The following is a 26,303-nucleotide window of genomic DNA, read 5'->3' as shown; positions in this document are numbered from 1 at the left end:
GCAGTGGGTTAGGTGATGGGATTCTCAAAGCCTTCTAAATTCTTGGCATTCAGGAAAGAAAATGCCAGGGCTCAAGTAACAAATATTTGAGTTGCTTCACAAAGCCACTTTATTAAATTGTACTCCTTTAAACAAGTTTAATACCAAGTAAATATGGTATATGACATCTAAAAATTTTTTCCCCAAATCTATACAATTCAGGGGTCTAATGGTTACTTCTTGAACTTGTGGCCTTGCATAATAGTTTAATTATATAGCATATTCTCAAAACCCCTGGTGTCTAGTATTAACTCTCATGCGGTTTCATGGAAGACATTTTGAGAATTTCGGATCCATCTTGTTCAGCTATGCCTTCTCTATTATGATTAATGGAGGAACATGTAACTTTGAATTCTTCAAATAGCTTTGAAAAATCTCACATTTTTTATTTGTCTATTTTATAGGACATGAAAAAAACCCCATCACCCCTCAGGGAATTAAAGCACAGTGCTTTAATTGCACAAATGCCCATTAATGCTAATAAATTTTATGCTAAAGACCTATGCTGTACCAGTGCCAAGTAAAACATAAGTCTCCTTCCTTTTCAAGCCCTGTGCCACACACTGCCTGGACATGCGGTCATTAAAATGAGCTCAATTGCAATGACAGACATTAGACAAAGATGCAAGATTTCATTTTGACTTTCAATAGCTTTTATAAGTTGAAGTAATGCTAAAATTTTATTTTTCAAGTAATCTTTAAAGGTATTCAGACAGGAATAGTGTTAGGTGAGTGATGGAACATATGTGAAATCAAGGGATAATATTTTTCACTGCCTCTATCTTTCTATAATCTGATGTAACTTGAATTCTCTCTGTAAAGATTACTTTGTAATGATACTCTGAAGAATGAGTCTACTAGCTGTATGAGATAAAGCATGTTTGTAACTATTCATAAACCTTATTTCATCCTCTGCTCTGTTTTTCTTACCTAAGTCATTAATTGTAGCCCATTTATTTATTAATTTAAATATAGCTCTGCTATTAGCAGTTCTAGAATTTGACCACAGACTAAGTCTCCTTTTCTCTTGGAATATTCCTGGAGATCAGGCAATTATATCACGCTTGAGCTATGTGTACAAGTGCAGCTGTTCTACTTTTCTGTGGGTGGGATAGAGGAAGAGTTTGGGATTCAGTTTATGAGAATTTGAAGTGAGGGAAATGTAGCAGTAACTGTATCAGATGGGGAGATGCAGACTTTTTTCACCTCCGCAGTGAGACAACATCTAACTTTTCTTTGTACTAACAAAATGAAAACGTAATGGTAGTTTGGTCTGGTTGAGAATGGAGGCCAAATGGACACAGCTATGCATGAAGAGGGTAGTATTTAGGAGGGGCAAAGTGATGGTTGGATGAAAAAATGCTTAGAAAAATCCCCAAACCCATTTAGCTACTGATTGGCTATGAAGGATTAGAATATGTCAAGACTTAGCAGGAGGGAGGATAGTAGGGTCAGCCAAAGGAATGTGAGGAAATTTAATGAAAAATAAATATGGATTTGTAACTATATGTGTAATGTTCAAGTTTTTTGCTGATGTTCCTGGTACTTCATCTCAGGTGTAACACAGAGAATAGGGTTAGGTTTGGGTTTTTTATGTTTTAATAAATTGTTTTGGACGATCCCAATCCCTGTGAAACAATCAGTATTGCTAACCTGAAGTGGTTTCAGTAGCTAGTCAAAGATTACCAGTCCTTAAGTCTATTGGCAGAGCAGTGCTCAGGAGCAGAGGGAAGGGAAGAGCGAGGGCTGTGAGGTGGCACCTGGGTTCAGAACAAGAGCTGTGCCACATCCTCACAGGCTGAAGGAAGGGGGGAATGAGGGTGGGGAGAGGGTGATCCCAGAGAGCTGGGCTCACTCCCCATGGTGCTCTGTGAGGCACAGGGCCCTTGGGCCTCTTAGATATCAGCAGTTGTATTCTATCCTTAATCTCAAACCTGTCAATTCAGGGCATTAAGCACATTTTTAGTGTTTTTATATGTAAAGTTTTCTGTGTTCTGCTTATACTGCATTAGTATTCTGCTGAAAGACTGGAAGACTTTGGCTGAATCTGAGTGCCTCTGTAGAAACAGCTTCCCATAAGACAAAGAAACGGTATATTACAAGCAGAGAGTTTGTAAGAATGCCACATGTTGATGAACACTAATTATCAGAGCTGAGAGCATTTTGAAAATCTTTCTGAAGACTAAAACTCCATTTTACACCTCTACTTCCTAAATTGCCAATCTGGTGTGAGCTTATGTTATTTTTAGCAGTAGCTTCTTTAGGAAGAAGCTAAGGAGCAGTAGCTTCTTTAGGAGCTTCCTGCTCCTAAAGGACTTGGATCACGCTTAAAACAATAGTTTCTAATCTTATATGCTGTTGTGAATATCTTTTATTTGTAAATTAGTAAGAATCTTGAATTGTCCCAAATCTTCCTCCCATCAGTTGGACTTTTCCCCAACTTTCAGACTAGTTTCAAGGTGAAATCATGCCCTTGCTCTTCCTCCTGCTTCTCTTGCCTGCATTCACCTCGCTGCTGCACTCCCTGCTCACAGGCAGACCTGCTTCAGCTCAGTGAGGAATGCCAGTCACGACAGCTCAACAAGCCAAAAGTAGTAAACTTGTTATGAAAAGCTCGAAAACTTGGATGTGTCTAGGTGCCAGGCTTTTAAACTCATTGCAACTTTATTAATGACACCCTGGGGGAAGCATCTTTTGGTAGCAAACACATTCAAACAGATTTGAGCTAAAAAGCTGGATTTACTTTGTTTTGGTCGCATGTGCATTACGGCATTATCAGGAGATGATTTAGAGGAACAGCCGTGAACTCTTAGCTTGGATCATGTTAAACTGAAGGTTCTCCATTACTGAAAATGTTTTTCTGACTTTACGGGAGCTTTCCCTCTGCTATCCCTGTAGCACTTTGCAGTTTAAAAAAGAGCTGTGTGTTAAATAGCATTTGTTGAGCTTACTGAATAAATAAATTTGATTTCACTTTTTCTTGAAACATTAGTTCCTGCTCTGCTTTTGAAATTACACATGTGCCAGTGTGCTATTCTTCTCCCTAGTCGTTTCTACATGAAATCTATTTTCCCTGAAAAAAATGGAATCTTTGTGTCTTTGTCTCCTCACTAGCTTTCAGGCATGTTTTGGCAGGGGCTCTGACTGTCGAGGCACTGGAGAGGAGGGGCTTTGCACTCATTTGTCAGCTTTCCTTGCATCTGTAATTTTTGCCCACTCAGCAGTACCGGAGGGGCTAAAAAAGGGGGAGAACTTGCAGTTGTTGAAAGTCAAACTCTTGAAATTAATTGCTGGACTGTAACAGTTTGGGAAAAAGGTGTGTGTGAGAGAAACAACAATTTTTTTTGCGAAAACCAGCTTTGGTTTTAAGATTTTAGCAACTCTTCATTTCAGGTATTCACATGCCTTTTCCCCATATATCTTTACAGGCAACAGTATTGCAGTTTTATGGATTTGCTCATTGTGTGTTGGTAAACTGGCTTTTCTTAATGATGATGAAAATAATTTCACTAGCATTCAAAACTGATTGTTTGCAACCAACAGCTGAATTTAAAGTGTTTAAGTCTTCTCTAACTTTTGTCCTAATCCTCCATTGCAATCTCCCTTTGCGAGCTGGGCGCTTTCATCTCCTAGTGTAATGTAACCAAACAGAAATTAGTTAATTTTTTTTATTATTAGAAGGTAGATTCCTTCATACTAAGGAAAGCATTTTTCCTCTTCAGCTTTTTATGGAATATTAACGTTGATCTCTCCTCCTCGTTTCAGTAGGCTATTTAAGCTCAGGGCTCATACTGTGAGCTGTTAATTAATCAGTGTGACAGATGAAGAAAGTATCCAACTATGAAAGGAAACCTTACTTCAGTGACTAACAATAAGGATGTGAGCCCGAGTGATTTAAAGGATTTTTTTTTTTTTTTCTGAATGTGTGATAAGGAGTCTTAAGCTGTTTGAGGTAACGATGGGGTTTTTTTTGCTCAGATTGTGTCTCTGCACAAACATTAAAGGGCTCATCAATATTTTGTCTTGAAAAGTCTAGACAGGAGTTAAAAGAGCCTCTCCTACAGTTTGAAGAGATCCTGTTTCCCATAATTAATAACAGGAAGCAAGTAAATAAGGTTTTACTGACAAATGAAACTGCAACAGTAACATGTACCCAGAAACATTAGCTCCTAGCTGAGAAATGTAAGTGAGGTCTGTTGGTTTTAGTGTACAGGAAAAGATTGCTATGGAGGCACATTAGAGCTTTGCTCATATCTACTTCAGTTATGCGATAGCACACTAAAAGTCCAAAAGTAATGATAATGCATTTTAATTATTGAGAGTGATTCGTGACCTTTGTTTACATCTGTGTTACAGTCCAAGAACTCTTCCCCTGTCATTATTTGAAATTCTTTGAACTCAAAAGGAGATTTTCATGTTTACTTAAAAGCTACCAGAAGGCATTTCAGACATTTCCTGGAACAAACTGTATATATGTATTTTAGGAAGATAAGAAATGAAAGGGAACTTGAGGAAAACTTTCAATTTTCTTCCTTTTTGAAGACTGCATTTTTCCCTTCAAAGATGCCTTTTCAGAAAGTAGTTGGAAACCCTTCCCTCCCCAGTTCCTCTCATTAAAATCAGTTAAACAACAAAAGGGGAGTTAGACCTTCATCTCTTCTGTACCAATGTAAAACCAGAGCAGTGCTGTTTATCTCACTGAACTGTTAAGTTCATTTCAGTGACTCCACATTGAGCAGACAAAAATTCCATCTTGGCCTTTCCTGCCATGCTTCTAATTTCTCTGGTTCTTCGGGTTACACTGGAGGGAGGGGTTGGAGGGGCAGGAAAGGGAGGAGGTTTCTGTCTGTGTGGCTGGGGGATTGGTTGTTTCCCTAGGGAGCAGCAATGTCTGCAATATTCAGAAGTACTGGGAAGCACATTTAACTCTGTGTTTGTGCTGGACCTTAAGTCTGAGCTTGTTGAATTATGGGTTCATCGTCTGGCATGTTGACTATATGATACAACTGTGTAATACAGACTGTTTGTCATCTTGGTGCTGACCTTGAAAAAAGAAAAGGGGATTTGTTTCACTGATTCTTAGGTACACTGGACAGTAAATTCCTGCTTGAGCTATTTAATTTACAGTTAACTACTAAATTTTTCCCCCCTTAGGTGAGCTGTTGGGCTTTCTACTAAAAATGACAAGATAGGACAAAATAAGCTTGTTTGTAGAGCTAATGTTTTTTCCTTTTCTGTATATTTTAGAAGATTAACAGCCGTTGCTCCACAGAAGCATGGTGATGAATACTAAACAGTCCACCATAAGGCATTTCAGAAGAAACTCCGTAAATTCAAACATACCCCAACATTGTACTCCATAACTTTTTCCTCTGACTGTAGCTTATCCGGTGAAAGCAACAGACTATATCCCAAAGGAGGACTCTGCTATTTACAATACCTTGTCAGGTTAAAATGCTTACTGGCAGATATTTTATTGTTGACTGATTAAGTGAGATATTTGAGCACATGTATCTGAACTTAAGCATAGGCTTCTCCCATCTCCCTCAATGAGTTTATATTTTTTTGCAGTTCATAAGTGGACTTCTGTTATCTTCTAAATGCCTTTCCCTCCCCTGCTAAGTACTGAATTCTGTCACCTTGAATCATGCATGCCAGTATCTAGCTAGACTTACAGCTTTTAAATGAGACAGCCTGTGGAATGTGGTGCTACTTGACACAAGTGCTTCGTTTCTTACTGAAAATAAATAGCTCAGATGTCACTTCAAATGCCTATTGTAACAGGAAAAAGTCAGAGACAACTGTTGAAGGTGCACTTTCAGGGTAACTATAAGGTATTATGTCAAGGTTTTTTCCCAGTTCAGAACTGTAACAACTTGTGAGTTCCTGATGAAGTTTATTGTGGAAATAGGGCATTTTCTTTGCCACAGAAAAGTTACTCTACACAGCAAAACATAAAAAAAAAACCCCAAAAAAAACAACACATCATTTTTTCGTTCTGGATCTTTGCAAATCATGTGTCTAGATCTATTATGTGCAGCATATAAGGTTAGAAATTTTTGTAAATAAAAAGAAAACAATATACAAGTCTCTTTAATACCAAACTCCAGTATTTTCAATTTCACATTTTCGATTTCCCCCACAGAAAGTATTCTTATATTGAGCCTAATCTTTGTATTCAGCTTTTGATGTGTGTTTTGCATAAAAGGTGGAAATTTCCATGTTTACAGTGCTTCTTTTAGGAAGGAAGGTGATCCATCAGGGGACAGTTTTAGTTCTTTGAATTATCAGATTATATATTACCAGTGCTGTGTGCACTGATACATGTAGATTGTTTAAATGCATATTTCAGAGAGATTAATGGCTATAGTAAATATAACACTAATGTAAAGTGAGGTTCCTGATATAACCTCAGCTTAATCTAAAAGGTGTTGATATGAAAAGCTACAGCCCTAACAGGACTAGGTACTGGTGGCAAAAATTTTCTGTCTTTAATCTTATAGTACATAGTTTCCAAGTGAAAGTCTTGATAACTAGCATTTTCCAGGATATTATCTAGATTTCCTGTTTATTTTATGTGGTATTGTAAGTATCATCTTGTGCCTTTTTCCAGAAGAATGAAGACTGTTTTTAATAGGGTCTTATCTAAACCCTACTCCCTTAAAGTCACAAGGTTCAAAGTAACTGTAGGTACCCTGATTATACCTCACCTTTTAACACAATATTTCTTTTTTTCCTCTACGATTTTTAATTACTTTTAGTGTCCTTTTCTTTGCGTGTGTGCTTCTGATTGGATCTGGTTAACCCTTTTTCCACCATTTAAAAATATTTTCTAACTTAAGGGAAAAGATTTATTTCTGATTCAGTATTAGGCTCCTTATAAGAAATTTAACTGAAAGAAAGTAAAGGAAAATTAATTTGCATCAACTTCAAATATTTGAAGTTTCTAATTACATTCCAGACTATTATTTAACTATTCTATGAATCTATTTTTATGGTGCTTCATGTTTAGTGTAGGAAGTCTTTTGAAAATCCCTTTAATTCACAGAAGCTGGGAAGCTCTGCTTGTTTCTTTTATGCAATAAACTTACTTTGGCATACAATTGAAACAAGATGTTCCTCTTCATCCTCCTTTTAAATTAAATAATTCTTGTATGGGTGAAAATACTGTAAATTACTGTGAAGGTGTTAAAGTAGAAGCAAGCAGATAGATTAAGACTTAAAGAATTTGCCTCAAAGTCCCTTTTAGCATGACTGCTATTGGCTGCCTCTTGGAAAGTTTGCCCTACTGTGTGCAAAAGCTCTCCAGGCTGTCAGGGAGTAGAATAGAAGTGAAATAGAAAAACTGTTCTGAACTGCCATCAGGTAATAAAACCCATGGATTGCCAATAGGAAATGTAAGTTCAGGCATTTAATTTTCAAAGGTGTTCACTTTAGAGATGCAATTAAAAAAGAGGTTTGGTCTTTCAGTTTCTCCTTTGTAAAACGGGGGACAGGAGATACCTGCTAACATTAGAAAAAGTCTTTGAAAGGGACAAACAGTTACTGCTGCATTTATTTCATCGGAAAGAGTTGACTGATGCTGTGCAGTGCAGAGGGCTCCTGGCTCTCCCAAGACTTTGTCATACATCCTACAAGGGGTTCAGAAGGAGGGGCAATGCCCTGAGAGTGCTCACTGTGCTCTTGCTACCATGACAGTCAGCACTGGAGTCAAAAATGGAGAGAAATTCCAATACTTCAAATGCAGATTCTGGGAGTTAACTTTTGCTTTACACACAACAGTAATTGAAAAACAAAAGAAAAGGGAAATTTCCTATAAAGCCCTCTTCAACCATTAGAAACTCAAATGCATCACTGGAATCAGAGGAAGAAGTAGTAGAGTTGCATCTTTTTTTTGGCAGCAGAGGAGTAAGAGAGCACCTGCTGCTATTATTTCTTGGTGTCCCAGTTTAAATTCAGACTCACCTAATCAATGTGCCTCATTCTCACTCCTTTAAACAGAGCTACCTGTACTTTTTTTTTTTTTAAAGCTGGGAGATAGCAATATGAGAGGATGAGACTGGATTTTTATTTATTTAAATGTTCTCATAAAGTTTTTTGTAACTACCTTGGGCTGCACCTTTCCAGAAGCATTATTTCTCCCAGGATACATTAGGATAATGTGACCAGTTAAATATATTTTTGACTTTTAAAAATAAAGCATATAGGGATATAGAGTAAAAGTCAGTGATACTTTCCTCTTCCACTGTTTTTCCCCTGAAAGCAGATAATTTTCCATTTTTACAAAGAACAAGTACTATTCTTCTTTGTAAATATATAGTGCTTTTTCTTTCTTTTTTTTTTTTTAAGTTCTTATTTTTTACTAGTCTATGTTATTGACACACATGTAGTAGAAGCCTTAATTTATGGTACAGGATGGGAGTTTTGATAAACAACTTTTACACTTTTTTTTACCAGGCTCTGTAGAGTACTTTTCATCTGAACAAAGTTATTATAGGAATTGGGATAGATATGGCAAACTTGTTTCATAAGTATATAACATGTCAAATAATATTTTGGTCCATGCAGTGAGTCTTGGATTTTTTTAAGTAGTATGGTATACAGTACCTCATTTTACTAATTAAATTAGCATATATAGACATTAACACTTAAATATTTCTTGCTTTCAAGTCAGGACATGTAATACTTGTCAATGTTTCTCCATCTTGTTTCACTTTCAGAGTTTGTCTGCTCTTCACCTGCATTAAGGTCATGGTTGGGACACTATGGGGGTGTTTATTGTGGTTCTGGCAGGTTGAAAGATTTTGACCTTTTGTTTGTTCCTCCACCACAAGTTGCACTGATAAAGGCAGCAGAGCAGGGCATGCCCTGGGCGGTGCTGCTGCAGGTACTGCAGCCTGGCTAGTGGTGCTGGCTCACTGAAGAGGTTTTAACAGGACATTTTAATTCTTTGCAACTAGGAAGAAAACTTTTGAATAATTCTCTATCCAGCAAAAACATTTTGCCTCATGATGCTGAGTTCTGACATTGCAGAAGAGTGCTTTGGCTCTGCATTTTGAATGCTTCTAGACAAAACTTCTCTCTGCAAAGACAAGTAGTACTTAGTGAACTGAGACCTTCTTTGTGTTCCTTTTGTTACTCTTTTTGACTGACTGGCAAAACCATTTTTCCTCTTAATCACTAAAACATGCGGGATTACATATTCATTTCTTAAAAAGTGTTACACTGATCCTTCTGCCTTAAAATGTGCAGAGAACTTTCTGTAAAAATTCATGTAAAGAAAAAAATCAGCAGCCTGAATTACCAGAATTGTTTGAAGTATATAAAATAGTGTGCATTTATGTTTTACTGGTGTTTGGCTTTGTTTCTTGGAGGGGCTTTTGTGGTTTTTTTGGTTATTGTTTGTTTTAATCTGGAGATGTCTAACCTTGATGAGAATGATCTTCCCATTAAAAGAAGACATTTTAGTCAATCTCTGCCTTCTAATCTCAAGCATGCTGCCATGTACTTGACTTGTGTGTCTCTCTTTTAATCACATAAATAATTTCGAATTTAATGGGACTTTGTAAAGAAATAACTATCTTTTGTTGGACAAGTTTTTGGGGTGTTTTTATGATACTGTAATACACAAACCAGCATTTTTACTTTTGAGGCAACCTCCTAGCATTATAAACCAACAAAAGCAAGTCCAGCACGATTCACAGCAAGAAATTTCTCTTAAACTAAATATGATGGTAGCACAAAATTCTTAGAGGTTTTGAACTTGTATTTTTTTTATTCATTCCACACCTCAAACAGATAAAAATCTTTGCAGACCCTCTCAAATATTGCCTTGTTTTTTTGTTTTTTCTTGCCCTCTTTAAAATGGAAGATGAAAGCTGGGGTGATAGGAACTTCTGCTGAATTTCATTGGAAAAGTTGGTATAAGTAGTTGCACTTGTCCAAAATGGACTAAAAACTTTTTACTAGAAATTATTGAGGTTGGTACTGTTGCACATAAGATTGCTTGAAAATTTCCCCACAGATTTTGTATTTAATTCTGTCTTGAGTTGTTAATTATGTCAAGCAACTTTGAGGTACTTCTGGCCCACGACATTAAGCACTAAATGACTTAGTGGGAGGCTATGTTGTTGTGCTTGTATGAGGGTGAGATATGGTGGCATTACTCAGTATGTTGAATACATGTGACCACTGAATGCTAGATTGCTAATTTATATGAATATAAAGAAATGAATCACTGTATACCCTGTATACCATTCATTGCTTTTTTTTTTTTTAACTGGCAAACTGATAAATACTTCATGACCACAGGGAAGCAGAAAATTCACTTTTTCCAGCCTACAAAACTATGAGTTCAAAACTAGTCCTGTTCTACTTTAAATTTCAGTAAAATCAGGAAGAATTAAGAGATCTGTCTGAAATAGTCGATTTACTGCTAAACGTGAAACAGCTATTTTGGAGTGAGTGTGTCTGCTTTTTGACTATAAATTCCCTTTTAATCCCTGGAAATGTTTTCTGAAGGAGTTTTCTTTAAAAATGGTAGAACTCCACATGAAGTTTAACTTTATGAACCACCATCTTCCAGCTTGACAGAAAAGCCGATATTCAAAGACTGCAGTACTTGTGAATTAGGAGTCAAACATGAAGTGAAATCTTCTTACGTTTTTGGTGAGAAGTGGCACTTGATCCTTGAGGCAAAGAAATTCACTTCAACCTACATGACACATCACATCACTTTACGAGCAAGTGCACTGGCAGGGCTATAAGATGAAATGCCATTTTCTGTTAAAAGTAGGACACATTTTTTCCATTTCTGAGAGTTCTATCACTTCATATAGTTGCTTTTGGAAATGAAAAATGGCAACAGTCCTGTGCAGAAGTGGTCTATGAATTACAGAAAAGCAGCTTATGCTGAGTAGTGTGGCACAAGAAGAGGCCAAGCATTTCACAAGAATGCAGCACAGTCATGTGGAGATTACAGAGCCCACAAAATTTAGTTATGCTAAGTCTCTATTCTTAAATAGAGAGGAGGATGAATATAATGATGGTTATTTTTTTATTTAAGCAGGCTTAACAAATGTAGTGATCTTATAGATGATCAATATACTTACAGAACCTGTACAATAAGTACAGAGAGAAAAACATCATATGGAAGGGGTTGAGTTTGTTAACTTCATGTATTCATCAGTATCTTGATCTAAATTACTGCTGCTAGGCTTTGAGGGTGATATACATCTCTGTGTACGATATACCATACTAAATTATCTAGATTTCTCTGGTACTGTATAGCAGTGTCCAAAAGATTGTCTGCTTTGGTTTATGGTAGGATGAATAAAGGATATAATCCTAACATAGCTTCTCACAGCTTGGAAATCAGGGAATAAACAAAGAGGAGTTTGTCATATTACATCATTTTCAATCTGAACAGGAGCCGAGATGAACCTGGGTGTCCTGCTGGCTTCACCAGTAGCTTGGTTTTTCCTTAAGGATGCTTATAAAAATGTTTTGATCTATACTCATGGGTTTTGTTTAATTATCATTCTGGCGTTTATGTTGGAATTCTGTTCTACTTATAGATAAAAGCAACTATAAAGCTATAGAGGTGATGGAATGAATAAACAGAATTTTGTTCTTTGCACTATAGTTTGGTAGATTGTCTTGTTTTAAGATTTTTGTTGTTGTTTTAATAGCTTTGACACAATTTTATTTTCAAGAGTTCGAATCAGTGAAAAAAGAACAACAAAGACTTAAAAATGAGAAATATGCTGCAGTGAGGACTGTAACCCTAGCTCACAAAAGCTTTTGCTTATAATAAAAAGACTGGAGTTGTAATTAGCTTTTTTGGAGTGTTTTTCACTCCAGCTGCACTAGACAATACTCTGACTTGTAGTTAATACATACAGCCATATCTACTTATTTTCCTTTGCATTGCAGCATGTGTACTTCCCTAATTGGCAGCTTGCCATTTATATGTGGAAAACAAGATTGTATTAGCAAGAGGGAGAGACTGAGATATCAAATGTCTGCAGTGCTCAAGTATCTGAGTTGGATTACTGAAAGGAGAAGAGATTTAACTTTGAATTCAGCTTTTTTTTATGATAATGCACTTAGATCCTCCATAAGGCTAAACATGAGTTACAAATAATCGAAGTCCAAGTTAGATTGCCACTGCAAGGTTTCACTTTAGGACCACATGTTACATTCACTTAATGTACAATCTACACAGATATTCAGAAAGAGTAGATAGATTTAATGTTTTCTCTTAATACTGAAACTTATGTCAAACTGCTGAGATACTCTTCTCCCCTAATGAAGGATGATATTGTGAAGGCATTCTACTTTATTTTTGGGAAGTTAAACATCATAGGTAGGAGCAAGATGACTGAATAAAATGTTGTAGAAAATAAATTCTCCTTACTCCATAAAAGAAATAAAAAATTCGCATTAATATCCCACATCTTTTGTAAATTAGAGAACTGATGTAATAACAAGAGCTCTATCAAGCACTGTATCACTGCTTCTGTAAATGGATGCATTGCTAATCTTATTGAGGATCACTTGGCACCAATTTCATATTGTCTAGCTAGGCCAGCACAGTCTATCTTGCAGTAAAGCATTAAAATCAATTCTATCTCCTTGGGAAAGTCTTGCTATGTCTTCAAATTTCTCTCGCTACATCTTAAGTGAAATTGATCTTGAGTAGAACCAACTGTAATTCTGGATCTTGTCTGAGAGATCAAACTTTCCACTCTAAGAAGTCAAGTAGTACAAAATGCTTAAATGGAACCAACAAGTTTTAACTAACTACCTAAATTCTAGAAGACAGGATTTTAGTTCTTTTTAAGCATGGATCTTGCATTTTTGGAGTAATCCATGACCTAAGGGCACAGAAATAGAATATATTTTAAAAATGCATTCAGACAGACTCAGTTTAGGACTTGAGTTTCCTTAAGTTCCTTTTGTCAGTGTCCCTTTTTCTCTAGAGCATATGACAAGTGCTTGTAGTAATTCAGGTGTTGCAGATGGATTACAAGCTGAAAAGTATTGTGTGTTTTGTGCCTGCCAGCATAAGGAATTGAATGAATAGGTTTTGAGTACTCAAAAGCAATGCCTTTCTTGACAGAGTACTTGAATTAGACAAACACACTCTGAAGACTTTCTGACACAGGCTGTCTGCTATAGCTTGCATAAATCTGTGCTCAACCAGAATTATTTGAAAAGAGCTGACAGAAGTACTGCCAAATGAAACAAAGAAATCTCTTAGTTCTGTGAAACTGAGGTGGTCATCAATGAACATAGTCACTACTGTATTAATGATTTAGTTATTAAAGGTGATAGGAACAGTGCAACACTCTTAAAACCAGAAAAGTTTGCCATATCTGTTGCAAACTTGCATTTTATAGTTTTCATCATGAATTTAGGGAGTTCAGTAGCTTCCCTGGTGTAATCAGCTAGAGGTGGCACTGTTCAATGCATATAATCCACTGTTTTAACAGTCTGTATGATGTCCACAGATTTTAGAAGAATTTCCAACTGATACAGCTAGCCTTTAACCCAGCTCTGCTTGGAACTTATCCAGTTTGTCACACAGGAATTCATTCACTTCCATAAATGAGTGCATCTTTTGTCTTCTGCCCTTTATTAACTGCAGTAGCCATGAGCCTCTAGATAGGTTTTGTCAACTGAAACACAGCAGGTAAACCAGGTAAAGAAATTTTCCAGAAAACACAAAGTTTTATATTTTAAGCACCAACAGTAGCCTCTTAAAATTTTGATTTAGGTGGTTTTGTGAAAATCCTGGTGTCATGTGATCCACACATCTAACTTATTTCAACCTGTGAGCTGGCTGGTAATTATTGTGGTGCTAAATAAAACATACATTTCAACAGAGTTCAGAAAATGTTGGATGGCGTAATTGCCTTTATCACTCTTCACAGGATTCTTTGTCTTTTCTCATCAGCAAGTCTGTAACATCTTGTTACACAACTCTGAGTCTGGCCTCACAGTTTTGAGGATAAATTAGTCACTCTTCATGATCCATTGCCAGAGACTTAAAGCCTGTTTGCCCTCCTTCATTCCACTATAAAGATATTTCCCTCCAAACCATCCATATTTACTTCCCTTCGCAGGTAAAACATTTCCCAAGTGCTTCTATTAAGTGGCTTGAGGCACAGATAGCAAATATATAAATACCTGCTTACACTTGAAGCTTATATAATTATCTTTCAGTGTGAAATCAGTTTTTACTAAGTTTTTGTAACAAGCCACTTATTGAATATTTGTTTGTAATAGGGAACCTTTAAGAAATACAAAAAATACCTGTTAGGATCAGTGTTACAGGACCATGGGTCAATTATCCTTCTGATGAAATAAATGTGAAAAAACTGTTTGAATAAGAAATGTTATTAACTGAAACTTGAATTTTAATTCAAGAGTATATAGAGAAATGAGATGTTCTTTTAGCATCATTGAGATAGATAAGTGCTGGTCTCTAAAAGAAAGCACAGTTTAATTTGGAGAGATTGCTTTTAGATTTTGTTAATGTCAGTGAAACGTAGAGTAACCAGCTCTGGAAGGCATAAGTGCCCAACTTCCATTTGCCTCATAGCAAACTTCTGCTTTTGTTTTTAATCAATCTGGAAGTCATTTGAGTATGAAAATAATGACTATTCTCACGAAAAATTTGTTTAATGCTGCTTTTAAATGTCATGTTTAGGAAATGTGTTCTTGATTTATCAAGATAGGTATTCTGGTAGGTAACAATAGGAAGGGCACTATATGAGGGAGACATTGTCTCCTTGTCGTTCTTAGAACAGGATAAAATGTGAGGCTTCTGAGGCTATGGGAAATGAATTTTCAGTACACAAAGTGTTTTGACTTTTAACTAAAGATTGAGTTCTACAGTGCCACCATCTTTAAAAGATTAAATCCACATGGCACTATATGGAATACAATATCCATTGTTCATACTTCTTGAATGACTTGGAATCATGTGTTAACATGATGAAACCAGATGGGATGTTCAAACACTAAACTCCATTCAGTGGTAGCCAGATGTCTTTCCTGGAGGGTGGGGGAGGGATCTTCCAAATAGAAATTTCAGAAGAGATAGCAACTGTCAAATTTTGAGCAATTTATTAATGTGATAAATCATATTGGTTATTCAGTAATTGCTTATCTGTTTTTAGGTAAGCTTGATCTTTTGTCTATGCTTCTGTCTTCAGATATGGATGTATCTTGATCCAAAATGCTTATTCCCCCTCGCCCCCCTTTTCCCCTTAAATAAGGAAGTAAAAGTAAAGTTAACTTGGCAAGCATGCTGGGAGATACAGGGTTTGCTTTTGTGGGTCAACTTACAACTTACAAACAAAAAAAAAAGCGCAAAAAGAGGGCAGCAGAGAACAAAATAGGTAAGTCAAAAGTAAGCTGCAGAATGTAGTACTAAATGAAAAGAAATTTTGTCAAATGGTTAGCAGTTGCTCAAAGTTTGCATCTCTAGATTAGACTAACAAATGTTTCTAACATGAGCCAGATATATCTGCAGCTACATTTGCAGAAAATTCATGGATATCGTCTTGTGTCTTAAAAAAAATACCAAAACAAAACCTCTTCAGTTGTGCTACCTTTGACCCTTAGAAAAATTCCACTACAGTGGGCTTGCAGCAGTGTGGAGAGACTGTAAATATGTTTAGACAGGTGGTACAGTCTGAGGCCTTCTTTAAGGAAATGGAAAACAATACAGAAGGTCTTCATTTAGAAATGTTCTCATATAATGAATTATGCCCAATATCTTTCAGTACAGAGTGCTTTTTCCAGTGAATCTCGCTGCTTGTCATTAAATAAAGTACGAGTTTTCAAACAGAACAATTGAGAAGCAGTTTCCCCCACATTTTTCTTTCATGCTATCTTAACATCACTTATTTTACATTTGTGCAGTAAAAGAAATGACAGCCAAGTTAAGTTTCTAAATTTAAAACTACTGGATGACAAATCTTTGGCAAGGAGGGATGCACACTTCTAGTCTTCATTATGCTTGCCACCTCCTGTTGTAGAGAGCTAAGGAAAAAAGGAGCAGGAAGCTCATTAAGATCTTGTAGCCAAAGGCCAAAACCCCCTCTCCCATAAAAGTCTCAAATTTTCTTGACTGCCTCCTCTTCCTTTGCGATGTCCAAAACACGCAGTGAATCCCGAGGGCATCCAAGCAGGAAATGATTGCTGTCTGCTCTGCGTAAATCCAAAGAAGGAAAGCAAAGGACAGGCTATAGGCACTACATAGTGAGTTACCCATCAGAGAGCCACTGGAGGAGGACAGAGGAAAGACCTGGCTCTTAATACAATAAAAGTTTGGAATTCTGCCAAGTCCTGCTGGTCCTTTCACTGGCCTTGATGTTCTCACAACCTGTGCATGCAAGGCATCATTCTCCTTTCTCCAGGAGTGTGCTGGAAACACACGATGGAGGCCAAACCCACTGCAGCCTGCTGAGATTGGTGCTAAATGTGACTCCCTGTGCTGCTGCTATGAGTGCAAAGCCATCTCCTCAGGGAAACAGCTCAGCTGTGCATCTAAGAAATAGATCCATGGACTTGATATGCATTCAGTGTTAGTCCCTGTTCCCTTTGAACTATTTCTTAAAGTTCAGAATTTTTTTGTGGTACAAATTTAAATGAGTACTTCAGCAAAAAACATCTTGATTCCCCCTTGAAAAGGACAGGAACTTCATCCGCTTTTTCAGTAGGTTTCACTTCCTTCATTAGCATGACGATAGCCTAATTTTTTTTCATGGAAAAGATCTTAAGTTACCCCAAATTAAATATGGAGTCTGAAAAATTCAGCTAGAATACTGATACTGAAAGAATAGTCTTGATTAATGATTCTCTAAATGAAGCTATGTAAAATTTATTTCCTGAATGTAAGTACAAAACTGGCATAGGATAGTGGTTAGAGGGATATTTTCTCCTCTTTAAAAAAACAAAAAAATCCAACCGAAAAAACCTCACACAATAAATGTATTTTGTGAATTTCACCATAAAACAGAGCAGTAAAACTTAATAACTGTACACAAATACAACAAAAAAATAAAGTTGCCAATGAGGTGAGGAAAGAGGAAGCCTGGCTTTACAAGCAAAATGTCAGACGAATCCCAGAGATTGAAAATACCAATGTCCTATAATTTGACTTAGTGAAATTTCATGAGTCTCTGCTTGCTTTACTGTACTATTTTGTGTTTTGAGGAAATAACGACAGAAACTCATCAGACTGCAACCTGTTTATTTTTGAGGTTTCCACAATAATGACAATGTAGATTTGAGGTTCTAATTTTTCTTGTGTCAATTTATTGAAAGTATTTCTGTATCTTCAAACTGCTCTGTACTATTTTACTTGTATTTATGTTTTTAAGTAACATTTTTTAAAATTGCCACTGTAAATAGAGTAACATTTTGTATTTACGTAACCAGCTCCAATTTTTACATTTTTACATTTTGATGTTTGCAGAGGAATAGAGCGATTCAGGGCAGGGTTGTTTAGAGAAGCAGATTGGATGGGGGTAGAAGAGATGGGTAAGAAGCTGTTAATCAGCAAATGGATTTCACAAGAGGGATCTGTATCTAGTTTTAGAATTCTGTGAACTGATGCTCTGAAGCAAATCTGAACTCTGGTCCTGACTATGCAGAGAATCTGGAAGGAAGGATGATTTCTCTTCCTTGTCTCTGATATATTAGGAAATCATCTACTTGAAGAAAACAGGGGTTTTTTTAAGTGTTATGCAAGACTGGAGTATTACATAAGAATTTCAGAAGGAGACACCTGGTTGTTTTGTTATGGTTCTTTTATTACAGCTTTTTTTTACTGAAATGGAAAAAAATAGTAATGAAGCACAATTCAAAGATGTTTTGCTTTAATTTCCTTTTTTAAGGTGAGATGAGTAGTGAAGGCACTAGGAATGACTGTAAATTAGAGGATGCAGAAAACGTATTCCCAGGGAAAAGATGGTTCAGTGGACAATTTTCTGTATTTTAGTTGCACGTATTGCACGTAGGAGAGACTGGTAATTCATAAGAGTAAATGAATCAAGGCACAAGAATCATTCCTATTTTTGCCATGCTATTTTTTTCAGCAGATTTAGTATGCAATCTGACAATTGTAAGAAATCAGTTTAGAATTTACTGAGAATAAGACTGAGTCTCTTCTGAAAGCCATGATGTTGATGTTCCAAAATAGCAGAAAATGAATTTATATTTTTGGTAATCTAGTTTTTCTTCACTTAAATTAGAAACTTGACTAATTTCAGTTTTATTCATTTTTATACTTGTAAATCATTGTAATGTCAGTCATTTGCAAACATTGCAAAAACTTCATCTTAGTTTGTGGCCCTGAAAAAAAATTAAAATAGCCACCTAAAGCAAGATAAATGAAACCACTTTTCTATACAGAGAATTCTGAAGTTCTGGGTGTGAAGGACCCAAATGGCTGCTTCCACTGATACACAGCAGACTAAACATGTTGATCTTGATGAGATAGTAGGTGAAAACAGTGAGAAAATTTACTTCATTTTGTTTATTTCAAGACCAACTCTTCAGTGCTATGTGTTTCCTTCACAGAAACAGTGTCTGTTTTCAGTCTGCAGAAGTAGTTGAATTCTCAGCTGTGCAAAAAATACAATTATGACAAGTACACTTGACCTTCAGTGAAATTAAGGAGAGTACCACCTGCACTAAATATGTCTTGTAAACAGTGTTGGGAGCAAAGGGATACAGTCTGGCTAGAAATCAAGTCCAGTTGCACAGCTCACTGCAATAATAACATTTCAGGTTTTTAAAGTTTTGACTTCTAATTGTACCCTACTCTTAAACAAGGAGTGTTGATGAGTTGTTAGCAGCTGCACTGTGAACAGGAGCAGTCTTTGTGCTGAGATAAAGCTGCCCAGCTCTAGAAACAGCCTGTCATGCAACAAACAACTTTTTTTTCCCCCATCATTCTCTTGTAGCCACAGTATTACAAATTACATTGAAGAACGTAAGAAAACTGTTTCAGGACACACTTCCCAGAATACTTTGACCCCTTGACCTGTGCCTACTCCTGGAATAAACTACTATATTAAGATCAATGTTTTGCTGTAAAGAAAAATCTCCCCCAAAATCAAACCCCTTAAAACAGCAATGTCCCAGAAAAACACCAAAATACTCTTTTAGAAAGGTACAGTGTCCTGCAAGTGCTATATGCTGCTTAGCATATCTGAAAGGAAATCCAGTAAAATAAATGTTTTAGTCCAGATGGAAACACATCTCTATCATAGCCATTCCCTAAATGCAAACCCTCATCTGAACTCTTTTTACACAAGTCTCACACCTTGAAGAAATGCTGTACATAGAAGATTTGTTATCCTGGGTTATTTTGCCTAGATAGTTCTGTCTGGTAGGGTTTTCTACAAAGCCTACCTGCTGCTATTCACCTCTTTTAAACCAGTCCTTTTCCTCCTTTCTTTTCCTTCAATTTAATGAGCATTTCTCAGCATAGCTCAGTGAGGAAGTAATGTGGGGATGTTAGTTATTTGAAAGTTTTAAATTTATAAATCATAATTTTTAAGTTCTTGGGGACATAGCTAGCTAATATAGATCACAAAGTGCAGGAACCATAACTGGACAGTCTTGGATTTCCAGTAAGCTTTATGCCACAGTAGAAGGGTGAGTTTTAGTACCTGGTATTATACAGAGAAAATCATCTTCAAAGCCAGGTCAAACCCGAAGGAGCTGGAAATCTGGCAGCGTAGTGTGGATTGGGAAAATGGGTTCCTTGTCCACAGTGGCAGGAAATGCCCACAGTATACTTTCCAGAAAAAACACAAAATCTCAAGTGGTTTTGAAGATGATGGTACCCAGCTTACACTTTCTCCTCAGGAAAGCTAAATTCTAAGACCTCAAAAATTTTAGCAACCATCTCCTAAATATAAAGCTTAGAGAAATAATTATGTATGTATGTGTGTACTATCTTTTCTATTATCTTCATTACTGACAACTGTAGAATTTATAGATTGAATACACTCTTTACTTTTGTAAATCAAAATTGAAATTGTACAGACCTTATGTAGATTAGCTCTTTTTATTATTAGTTTCTAAAGCTGCCGTTTTTCTTTAAAATTTATATAGGTCCCAATATAATTAATAGCTGCACAAGAAATCAATTTTTTTTCCTGCGGAAAATGAGCTGTAGTGCCTTGACTGTTTTGTAGCAATGGGTTCAGTTTTTGTCATCCATTTCCATAGCAAAGAGAATTAATTTAAGAGAGATCAATAGTGTTGCCGGCGTACGTTGCATACTCTTGGTATAATTCTCAGTGCTGGGGAGTATGAGATGAGTTTATACTTAATCTTGTATCTTCTTGTATAGAATTATGTAAATTAAATACCCTTGCAAAGCAGCTTTTGTTTTTATTAATTTAATGCAGTAATACTAATCAGGGAAAATGTGTAAAACAAATCATTGTGTGTACTTAGAATAAAAAAATGTGCTAACCCTTGATATTGGGTGGCGTAGTGGATGTGTAAAGTGCTCTGTGCACTTTGCAGAGTGTGAAACCTGCAAAAACTTTCCAATAATGTTAAAGCACTTGCAAAAATGTTGCACCTGGAGCAGGGAGGAGTGAAGAGGGCAAAGGTCAGCATTAGGCATTAAGACACTGACTAAACAGACTTTACACTCGGTGAAAAGTCCAGACAACCCCTGCAGTGTCATCTTACAACTCTGGTTTTCTTCTTTTCAGGACATAGTAATCCATAAATACACTCAAGTCACCAGCAGCTTAGCTCTTCCCCCGCTTCTCCCCCTTTTTAACTCTCCTTTCATTTATAATTCTTACATAAAGATCTGAATTTTTAACCCTTTCGAAGTCTTTTAATCAACCTTGGGAACTGCTTTTCTTCACTGTTGTCATGTCACTAGACTTATTTTTTTGAATCCTTTTCAGATTTTCTCTTAGAAAAAATTTTCTGAATTAGTAAAAAAAAACAGTGCTTGAAAACAGTGGTGCAAACTCAGTGTATGGATAAAACATTCTGGGAATTTTCAGATTTTTATTTCTAAAAAAAGGCAGTTATTAAACACTGTGAACTATTTAAAAGCAGTCTTTGTTTCTGAAGCTTATTAACCAGACACTCTAGGTAAAATATCTCATGGGATGTAATTTAAAATTTGTTTCTACAACTACTTCTGAGCTTATTTGTTTGGATAGATGAAACCAGTTTCAGCTGGGATGCTACAAGAAAAGAATCCTCTTTCTTGGCATAGTTGTTTTTTCAATCAAACAGAGGAAAACCTCATCAATTTCTCTAAACTGGAAAAATGCAGAGGTAAAACAAAGAGGTGTTTGTACTTTTATCATACAATTAAGTCTTTCAGTTTTGCATCTATTACACTTAGTAGATGAAAGCATGAGACCAAACTGATTTTAATCATTTTATCTGATCCCATTATCCACATCCCATGGCTTAAGAGACTGGATAGATTCCTAATATAGTCTGGAGCCTTGACAGTAAAAATAGGCTGGTGAAATACAGCCCATCAGTTGCATGTAACTGCACACATTTTGCTCACTTCCTCTCCTTGTTCTGAGCACTGCACGAGGCTGTACTTCCATGCAGGATATTTTCCTCTCCCCCACTTTTCACCACCTTACCCTTTCTGCAAACCTGCTGAGATGTTCAGCAGGTGTGTCACATTGCCTTTTTCATTAATTTTTACATCCTGTGAGAAACAATGACACAAGATAGCCGAAAGGCTCAGTATTTCATTCTGTACATGAATATTGATTAATAAAAAGATTAATCAGAAAATTTTTTGGGTTTTTTTGCTTTGCACAGAGATCCCTCATATTTATTCAGGGAAGGAAAACAAAGTTTCCAGTTCCATGTGCGTGACATGGTCATTACTTAGTCACAAAATGGTGGCCTGGAAAGGTCTCCTGTCAAGTCTCTTGGCCAGCGCAGGCTCACTGATTTCTGTTCCTGCTCAGTGATTTTTAGCATTGCTGCTGAAGGGCTCCTAACTTGGTCTGTTCAGTGGTGGGAATCAAAGAACCATCAATAGAAACAGAAAAGTGAATGGGGGAGCACAATTTAATGGGGGCAGAACCCAGTAGAGGTATTTACTTTCCAGGGCAATGTGCTCTGTAGAAATTAAAGACCTGTTTCAGCACAATGCTTTGAGCACATGCTGAACTTGGAGGGTGGAAGTGGTTCGCTAGGTGGCCTTCAGGATTTAGAAGTACAAATACACTTGATGCCATTCCAAGATCAGCTCCTTGATGCAGAACAGCACAGGCTCTGGGTGTCTAGGGCCAGGTTTGACCTCTGGGCAGGCAGTGCAGCATTTAACCTGCAGTCATTCTCACTGGTACCTTGGGACAGTCTGTAAATACACCATTATGGGGGTCAGGGTTTTAGTGGTAGACCTTGCATGAATGCTGAATCTAGTGCATCTTTGTAGCGGGGGCAGTATCTTCCACTTATCCTATATTCTGATGTTTTGTTGTAGGTTAGTAAAAAATAAGAAATTAATGTTCAAGTACATGAAGAACTTTAGAAAATTAAGCTAGAACTGAATGACATTGATCTCTTGAGAAAGAGCCTTTGTATCTTGTCTTCTTGTATCTTGTAGAAATACCACACCAAAAATGATCTGACTTAATGACAAAAACAAAAGACCATTGTTCCGTCTAGTATTTTATGTTGTTTTCAAGCATCTGAGGTCTCTCCTGTACCCTTTGCTGTGGTATCTCATTGCTGACCTTGTAAGTATAATCACACATTCAAAACTTAAGTTCTGCTAATATGACGTAGATGAGAAGGCAGGCAGTTAAATGATTTGCCCAAGGCTATGAAACATCTTGCTGGAGAGCTGAAATCAGACCTTTTACCCTGTCTGCCTGGCCAGACCCAAGGTCTGTGCTTTGTTTTATGTTCTCAGGCATGTTTCTTCACGCAAATGTTATTTGGACTGCATGCTTGACATATAACAAAGGCCATGCTGCCCACTGAATTTTCTTCTGGATTGCTTTTCACCTTAAGTTTAAAAAATAACGGGGATTTTTATAAAACCTTTCTTTTCTTCAGGTTATCTTAATGAAACCATTTTTATAACTATTTTTCAGAAATTGTATTCTACAGGTGTTCTTTATTGATTCAAGCTTATGATAAAAACATGAAACCACCAACCATTCAAGCATAATGTTAAACTGTGAAGAGTAGAGTGAATTTGTACAAAATAGTACAGCCATAAGACTTGCTAATTTTTTTAACCAACCAAACTTGCTCTGTATTGCTCTCAATTACTTTTTCCCCACCCCCTTCTTCGGAAGGATTTGTTTTACCCACTTACCTTATCCATGGGCTACATAAACACATAGGTAGGACTTTGTGCATCCTTTGCATATTCTACTTGTTAAATCTCAAATATTGTTATATTGCTTCACACATATCTAACTAAATCCAAATAAAAGAGTAGGTAAGGCTGCAATGATGTCATCTGCCTGCATGTTTCTGTAGATAATGTTTGTGTGATACAGTTTTTACAGTCTGTACCTCACATGTGCATCACACAGACACAACTGAGGCTGATCACAACCAACGCAGTGTGGGTGGCATGCATGTGGGTAAAATCTATGTAGGCAAATTAATAGCATTGGAATATTACAGGTGTTTTAAGGGTGAATATTTTGGACAGTGGAAAAATATCTTTTTCTGACTCTTCTAAAATATGCTTTTGAAAAATTTCTTTAAGTGCCATCTTTCAAATCTTTGGCCTTCATTAGAAAAGGTAAAGCAGTTCATGCTTTAATTCAGCCACACCTTTCAGTCTTTTTGGTCATTCTTTGCTTGAGTTTGTTTTGGGAGGTTCGTTTCTAGTTTTCTGAGTGTTTTTGTGGAGTTTCTTTTTTTTTTTTTTAATTTTTTTAATATTTGGCCATTAAATGATGCCAAGTACCTGCTTGTCTGGTGTCTGATAGACATACATATTCCTTGTTCAACCATTTCTAAAGGAGGAACTTGCGATGATTTTTGCCTGAATGCTACTAGACTTGCTGCTGTACAAATAATATAAATTAAATATTCTTAATTATTTTAGCTCATACTAGAAAAGATTCAGGACAAAGGAGAGATTGATGCAGTGTGCCTTACAATAGTCCTACTGATTTCTCTACTGGCCTTTCCTCTGCACATGGTCAATTAGAATTGAAAATCCTGTGCTGATTTCATTCGCTGGAATTTTTAAGCAGGTCAGGAAGAAAGATGTTATTGAAAGGAAAAGTCTCATCTAAATAAGAAAAGAACACGTGGCCATCTGGTCTAACTGTACCATGCTGAAAGTAATTTTGACTCTGCTCTAGTTTGAGCTTTGCAAGAGTTTGCTAAAATATCAACCAGAAATCTGTTTACATTAAAACACCCTGTGCTTTTTAGCTGTAAAAATGCAATATGCAGTTCTCTTCCTATCTGTAATGCATGAGGTCATTTGACCCCATTACCTTATTGAGATTGTCTGTTTCTGGTAGGTTCTCAAGTTACTTCAGCTCTGTAGAGGTATAAGTGAAACTACCAGTCTTTTGAAAATTTTGGAGGTTAGTCTGAGCGCTTTATTCCTACGACTAAAACACACACTTCTGCTTGAACTAGGAAAGGCTCAAACAAGCCGATGCAACAGGAAGCATGGGGGGAAGAGGAGAGAGGAGAGTTTAAAAAAGGAAATTAGAACTTGAAGTTTGTGTGAGTAGCACTATGGAATTTGAGCAACCAACTGTAGGCCATAGGCTAGGAGACAAGATAATAGATACCAACTTTTTAAGGAATTGAGTCATATATATGCACGAGCTTCCATGATTACATTATTTCAGCCTCAACTATTAATAAGTTTAAAGAAGTCAGCAAAAAAAAACAGAGGTCAGCAATTTTCACATGGGGTAAATAAATTCTTCTTATAAAAAACTAAAACACATCTCTCCAAATCTCAGGTGCCTGGACAGCAATGACAGGACGATAATGCCATTTTTAAAGCAACACTGCTCAGGTCTCTCTACTCTAGTGCGAGCTGTTGTACCCAGCACTGACAAAACCCAAGAGACCTTACTGGGAGAAGGGGAGAGTGTTGAACTAAATATGGACACAAGGACCCTGTATTCATATTCTCTGGCTTACTGCTTATCTCCTATGTGATTAGATATTATTTTGCACTGGCAAACTTTGCATAAATTGCCAGTTGTAATACCCTTCTAAGACAAGGTAGTGTGTAAATCACTTCTGAAGTTTAGAGGAATTGATTTGCATAGGATTTCAGCTTTTAGGAAAGGATAAAAATATGATTGCCTTGTAATTACCTTAAGAAAAAGAAAGTGAGCACTTCATAATTTATTTCAGACATTATTTCAAAATACATTTTTTGAAACAAGTGACCAATTTTGTTTTGAAACATAATAAGCCAGGAAAAGTAGAAAGGAAATTATCATCTTCATCCTATTGAACAAGAAATTTATGAATATATACTTCTCATACATTGTGTAGAGTTTGCTTGTATATTTCATGTAAGGTACATAAAGTGTTCCTTTAGAAAATAATTAAATGCCTTATTTACAAAAAAATTAAAATGCAGGATATACAAATTTGATCACAGCTCTTGATTCATTCACTTAATTTTTCTGAAATCTCTATTCAGGAATTTTTAATTTGCTGTGGATATTGCTGCCACTCCATGCAACCTTTTGTTTGCATGTCTCCACTACTATTTGGAAAGGAAGTTTCTTTTTGTTTTTTTTCTAAGATTAAATTTATGGGATACTTATGTTGGGTTCCTTTTCTAATAGTGTATATAAGCGATATTGCAGAAAAAAACTAAAAAAAAATCTTATCTTTGCATTAAGATACCTGTTAGAGTGAGTAAAATATAATTTAAGCCTTTTCAGGGAAAAAATTAAAAGCACTGAATGTACGTGTATGTAGTTGTGTGTTTAAAAAATGTATTTTCTTATAGGTCTTTTTTATACAAAGTTCATATTGAAAAGCAAACTTCAGTCATCATGTGTATCACACCATAATTTGTACCACAAGACAATGAAATTCCAAAGAATTTAGAAAATAGGTCCACGCAGCATACGTTTAAAAATTAAATAGAATACATGCTTTGAATCTGCCTTTCCCCTGTATGTCTCTGCTAACCCCACCCATAGCCACACCAAATGGAGAGCAACTATTTCGGGGAGTCCTGCATTCCCAAGACCAAC

At 36.4% G+C, this 26,303-nt stretch overlaps 2 long non-coding RNA genes across 5 annotated transcripts in view; one reads left to right on the top strand and one right to left on the bottom strand.

Annotated features, from left to right (window-relative positions):
- LOC146434033 (uncharacterized) overlaps window positions 1–26,303 on the top strand; it is a 203,911-nt gene that overhangs the window by 50,149 nt on the left and 127,459 nt on the right. The gene's annotated exons all lie outside the window — the stretch shown is intronic.
- Window positions 1–26,303, bottom strand: part of LOC146434034 (uncharacterized) — a 58,427-nt gene that overhangs the window by 29,444 nt on the left and 2,680 nt on the right. The window lies entirely within an intron of this gene.

This window comes from Lichenostomus cassidix, chromosome 8 (assembly GCF_008360975.1).
Source record: "Lichenostomus cassidix isolate B80296 chromosome 8, HeHo_3.0, whole genome shotgun sequence".
NCBI classification, from domain to species: domain Eukaryota; kingdom Metazoa; phylum Chordata; class Aves; order Passeriformes; family Meliphagidae; genus Lichenostomus; species Lichenostomus cassidix.
This window is presented reverse-complemented; position numbering and strand designations above follow the sequence as displayed.